Raw genomic sequence first — 6,633 nt, 5'->3', positions numbered from 1 at the left:
TAGCGTAGTGTCTAAGGCACTTGACTGCTAACCAGAAAGCTGGCAGTTCAAACCTACCAGCTACTCCTTGGAAGGAAGGTTAGGCAATCCACTTCCGTGTAATACTGCCTTGGAAACCCAAGGAGGGGTCGCTATGAGTCAGGTCCGACTTGATGGCACATAACAACAACAACGGTCTTAAGTAGTCTGGAGAACAACACTCCTTTAACTTGTGACATCTGATCTAGCTCCAGGTGATTAGAGTCAGAGGAAGAAGATATGCATGTGTAGCTTGTGTCAGAATAGAAGTAAAACAAAGGGAAACAGAGTAGAATAGACTGCATTGATCCACTCAGTTTGTGTGAGAAATGGATTTGATTTTCCTCACAATGGCTAATAGAATACGGAGTCTCACAAACCAAAATAAATAAACACCTAATTTTGATGTTACTTGGTTCTATGAACCTATGAAAAATACAATCAGGCTCTAGCAATCAGAAGGCTGAGGTTAATCACCATATTACAAAATCATAAACCTTCCCCCACTTACCAAATCAAAATCATTTTGCAGATCTTGAGTACATTAGTTAGTTGATCATATACACAGTTGTTTTTGTGCAGGACATAGTCATTTACTAAAACATATTGACATAGCCTCTGACACTTTGTATGTGGCTATTGATATGCATTCTTTTTAATCCTATCACTAAACAATGTGGAAAGTGGTTTTCTTTTACATATATGAGATAGCAGTACATAATCATGCTCTTTCCTCAAGACTGTGTTCACTATTGTGCTCTCTGTCCTCAGGAACAGCCTATTTTACAAGGAACTCTTGATATTCTGCAGAACACCTTAGTAGTCCATTATAATGTGAAATAATGCTCATTGGAGCTGGTGAGTAGTAAGTAATCTGGTAAAAAAGAAAATTCCCCAAAGGTATAAGATAAACAGCATGAAGATTCAGGGGCCTGCCCAATTCCCAAGTTTATAAGAGTCCGGTGGTTTGGAGAATGCCAGGACAATCTGTTTAAGATATAGACACAATGATGCACTTTGCACCCCCTGTCATTAAGTAGAGGGTCAATGAAAAAGAGGAAAACCTTCAATGAGATGGATTGACACAGTGGCTGCAACCATAAACTCAAAAGTAAAAGCAACCGTGAGGATGGTACAGGAGTGGGCAGTGTTTCATTCTGCTGCATAAGGTCTCTGTGAGTCAGAACTGACCCATTGGCACCTAACAACAACAATCATTAAGAAAGGAGTACAGTACTTGATGGAACTTTTTTTTCAATTTAGAAGAAGTTTATCCTGTACTTGGAAATTCAGTTTTGACCTATATTAAATAACCTATATGGTTATAACTTTTGCATAATGTATAGAACAAGAGAAGATACTGCAGCAAATATAGACTGGGTACAAGATGTCCTGGCATCCAGGTCATATGACTAACAGATCTGATGATGCTAGAAACATTCATGTTAAACAAGAATGCTGTGCAAATCTCTAAAGCCAGAATAGAAATGCCACAGCACAGACTGAATATTTTGAAGCAAAACGATATTTTCTGTAGCATAGAGGTACCGTCTTGAAAAATAGCTTTGGTAGTGCTACTGGACCCTAAAAGAGACTTAAGACCGGATCATGGGATACAAAGGGCCTATGGATTAGAGCTGCCCATCATGTCACATAGCAGGCAGCATTCAACTGGGTAGAGGAAATGATACATTCAAAATCATGCCTGAGCAGATCTAGAAGACACTAGTAAATTACAAAACAGAGAAGGCCAAGATCTCATTTCAGCTACCTTTGACATACACTTGACCTTTTGGAGAAGTTCCCTAGAACTAACTGACCGAGAAAGAAAAGAATAAGACCTATTTTACAGATAAATTTGCACTGGTGCTGGCCACAAATTGATCATTGCTGTACTATAATCCCATTCAAGAGTGACTCTAAAGGACAGTGGTGAATGGAACACTACATAGCAGGCAGGCAGTGTTACAGGCAGTAAACTTGCTCATTCACGAAGTGTGCAGATTTTTATGTCTTACAATAAAATCTTAGAGAAATGGGCCATGGATGAAAGTAAAGAGACTATGCATGGACACCACAGCAGGGTTCTTTCTCATTGAATTTGATCAAGCTACTACCACTTCCGAATACCTAACTTACCAGGAACAGAAAATGACACTGAAACTTCATTATGATGGCATTCCTCAAAAAGAGTAAAACCAGAACCAATTGCCATTGAGTTGATTCTGATTCATGGTGATCCAACGTATATCAAAGAATTCTTGTGCTCCAGGATAGGGCATTTTATGACTGATTTTTCAGAAGGAGATCATCAGACCTTTCTTCAAAAGTGCCTTTGGGTGGACTCAAAGCACCACTTTTTCAGCTTCCAATCTAGGACACTGTTTGCACCACTCAGAGCCTCCTTCAAAGAGACTAGTTATCTACTTTTGGACACACTTTGACTACAATTGACCTTTAATATCTTGGTGAATGAAAATGATGAGTCTTTGCCAGACTCAACATCTGCTATGGACTATGGACTTGTCTTTCCTTTCCAAAGTGCCTCTTCCAGAACCATTATCCACTGACACTATATGTTGCTCAGTAGTGAGTTAGAGCAAGGAACCCTTAACTTTTTTTTTTTTTTTAATTTAATAGTAAAGGAGGTACAATAATGGGAAAATAATAACAGGATCTTTTACTTTTATTATAAGATCTGTCTCCCAGAATATCCAACCTAATGTTGTTGCTATGTGCCGTTGAATAGGACCTGACTCATAGTGACCCTCCTTGGTCTTCTGAGGCAGTATCACTATGGAAGTAGATTGCCAAGCCTTCCTTCCGAGGAGTGGCTGGTGGGTTTGAACTGCCAGCCTTCTGGTTAGCAGTCAAGTGCCTTAGGCACTACGCTACCAGAGCCAACCTAATGGAGATGTGCTGTTTCCTCTTAAAGATTCAACTGAGTTGTCAGCTTAGGGCCAAGATCCTGTGAAGCTAGTGACTTTTCCTCCACAATGAGTTTTACATGCTGAATGAAAACAAGAAGTTGAGACTATGTCTCGATAACTAGAATACATAAGTCCGTAAATCAAGAAGGTGATACATTATTAGTCCTTAGTTTCATCACTTCCATTGACACATTTTAGTATATTTCCTTCCTTTTCCCACAATCTTAGCTTCAGAATAGAAATCCCAGTTTTTAGGGAGCAAAAGAGGTCCTTCTATTAGTGTATATGGTAAAGATTCCACTAACTTGATTCTACATCTATTATTAAGTTAGATATGCCAAATGATCAATAGGCAATAAATAAATAAATGAATGAATAAATGAATAAAATAGTCTTTATACTAGGAGACTAATTGAATGACTACCTTGAGGAGCTGCAGCATACATAGCAGGACAGTAAGGAGTATATTTGGAAAAGATATGATTCCTAGGAACATATTTTGGTGCTTCTGTGCTCACTGATAACTAGGAACAAAAATTGAAATAACCATGAACAAATGAAGCAATTCAACTCAAGATTCATACTCTTCAGGGTTTAAAGATATGGATAATCTCACTAGGCAAGCAACCTAGACAAGGTGAAATTATGGCTAAGAATGAGGTAAATTTAGAATGAGTGCTTAAGATGATAGATAATGATTATCAGTTTTGGTTGAAAACAAGTCACACCACTGGAACATTAAAATACCAAAAACAAAACCAGTTACCACCCAGTCAATTTTGATTCATGAAGACCGCATTTGTGCAACGCAGAACTGCATTCCACTGGACTTTCAAAGTTATGACTTTCAGAAGTAGCTCACCTAGTCTTTTTTCCAAGTTGCCTCTGGGTGGGTGCCAACTGCTCCTTTTAGTTAAGCAGTCAAATGCTTAATCTTCTGCACAACCCGAGGACTATTTCAGTTGTTCAAATAATCCTTTAGACTTGGCAAAGGGCTTTAACACATCTGAGTGCTGTAGGGATGGGACTTGTGTATACATTTGCTATGCCCTAGTTCATATCCTCCCCATGTCATCTCTTACTCTAATTGTGGTAACCAAGCCTATTTTAGTTCAACCAGCTTCACACAGAGGCAACCAGTAAGTACCTCACTACAGACACATGACAGACATCACTTGCTTCCTGCATGAAGGTTTCTCTAATGCTACAGTGTGAGATGTCCATGGGAACTCACATATTACTCGTGCATGTACAAACTAGTAATATGGATGAGTTTTTGCCCATAGGCCCATGCTTGACCAATGGTGTACAATACATACCCATTTCTTTAGTCCCTCAGACAGAGAGGTCTAAAATGCATTTTTTAGTCTCCTTAGAAGTTACACGAGATACTCCTGCCCATTATTCCTAATATATGAGATCCTTTCCCAAATAAACAACCTCATCCAAAACTCTGTCTCAGACATTGCTTTTGGAGAATCCAGGCTGAAGCAGTAACTGAAAAGTATACTTTCAAGTATACTGTTGAAAGATTATATTCTAAGGACACAAACTTAGCATAAACTATAGTTAGATATTTCTTCTTACATCAAATATACTATTTATTTATTCTTTCTGAATATATGCAAATGCCTTTTTTTAAGAGAATAATAATAATGATGTTTCTTAGATAGAACCATTGTGTCAAATATAACTGGCCTACCTTAAAATGTAAAAATGTTAGCTTTATTACTGAAGTGTTTTAAGGTACATTTTGGATCACAGTTAGAATATATATGAAGTTCTCTGGTGGCATAGTGGTTAAAGCTTTTTGCTGTTAACCCAAAGGTTGGTAGTTCGAACCCACCAACTGTTCTTTGGGAGAAAGATGAGGTAGTTTCCTTCTCTAAAGATTTACAACCTTAGAAATCATATGGGGCAATTCTATTCTGTCTTAAAGAGTCACTATGATTCTCAAACTAATTAATGGGGGGTTTCATTTTGGTGGGTTATATGATAAAGGATTAACTTATTAAACCTGCAGTATTTTCTCAACCTCAGCAAACTTTGAAAGCATTGGAAGAAATGTGGTATCTCAAATAATTTGTAAAACCTTTAACAACCTATGAAGTGTAGAAAATAGAAAATAGCTGTTTTCGAGTAATGAAATCTGCTTGTCACTGGAGGAGTTCTTTAAGAAGTTAAACCCTCTGTTTATTCTTTGTGGCTGCCTATTACTTTCACTTATTATCTATCACCTCCTTGACCTTGAAGATTTCTCTTTAAAAGTATTTACAAAGGCAAAAACAAGAGATAAGGCAATGATCAAAGAAATTTGCAGCAGCCTAAAGATCAGAGCAACCTGCTTAGTATTCTTTTATCTACATATTTACAAGTATTGACTTATTCTCAGTTTCAGTTCATTCTCCTTTTTCTATCATGCACTTCCTGATCTGCAAACAATTTCAAAACTATCCTAGGACATTGATGCTTATTATTTCTTCTTTAAATCATTATTCTACTTTATAATGTATTATTTCTTTTCTGATATTTTCATTCTAATTTGCTTAAATATATTTTTATTTCTCATATAGATTTGCATACTATTCTAAAATTCTTTGTAAACTCACCTATACAGTTTGAATTATCTCCATTTTTGTATCACTGAGATATTTTATAGTTTATCAACATCTGATTTCCTGAGGTTGTGTTATGCGCATGCATTGTGAAATCTCAGTAAATTGATTCTGTAAATATTTTGGTTTAAAATTTTTTATCTCAATTTACTGCTATCTGTTTAAATTTCTTAAGTTATATATTTATGAATAGCAACATTTAAAGTAATATTTTGACAGTTTTAAAAATATCATATCCCATACAGATGAAATTCCAGTGAGATGGATACTCAACTTTTCAGGGAAGAGCTTTGCAAAATAAATTAAACCTACTAAAATGGTCAGACTTTATTTTATTTTAATGTTTTATTGTGTTTTGGGTGAAATTTTACAAAGCAAGTTTAGTTTACATTCAATGGTTCATACACACATTTTGTTTTGTGACACTGGTTATACTTCCCAAATATAAAAGCTCACCTCCCACTTCCTCTCTTTGGTTACTCTTTCCCTGTGTCCTTCTTGCCTATGCATTCCTGCCTCCCTACCTTTCTCCCTGTGCAAATGCACTAAAATGGTGAGACATTTTTAATCAATATATCTCACTATCTGTTCTATGGAAATATCCACAGGCACATTCAAATCTTTATGGGTGAAAACATTTATTAATTTCAACAATATTTATACTAATAGAAAGTTGGGAAAATCCTAAAGTAGTTAAGTGGGTGTAAAATATGATTTATTTGCACTATGGATAATAGGATTGCTTAAAGAAAATATTATTAATATATACTGTGGAATTAATGCTGTAATTTAAAAGATATTTAAATAAAATTTTAACGTAATAATAAATTTTCATAACTATTAAACAAAAAATATTGATGAATATTATTTACCAAGTATTATATAAATTTTGAAAAAAATAAAGACAAATGATACATATGAGAAAAGATAACAATGTGTTGGAAAACGTATTTTGGAATGATTGGATATTACATGATGTTTGTTGTTGTTGTTGTTAAGTGCCGTCGAGTCGTTTCCGACTCATAGCGACCCCATGCACAGCAGAACGAAACACTGCCCGATCCCGCACC

General features: G+C 35.9%; 1 pseudogene; it reads left to right on the top strand.

Annotated features, from left to right (window-relative positions):
* Window positions 1-2,085: 2,085 nt before the first annotated feature.
* The window catches only part of LOC103208546, a 10,360-nt pseudogene continuing 5,812 nt past the window's right edge, over window positions 2,086-6,633 (top strand).

The sequence above is a fragment of the Orycteropus afer genome, unplaced genomic scaffold, assembly GCF_000298275.1.
Source record: "Orycteropus afer afer isolate SDZICR_OR568_19922 unplaced genomic scaffold, OryAfe1.0 scaffold00453, whole genome shotgun sequence".
NCBI classification, from domain to species: Eukaryota; Metazoa; Chordata; class Mammalia; order Tubulidentata; family Orycteropodidae; genus Orycteropus; species Orycteropus afer.
Note: the sequence above shows the minus strand (reverse complement) of the source record. Positions and strands in the feature narration are given on the sequence as shown.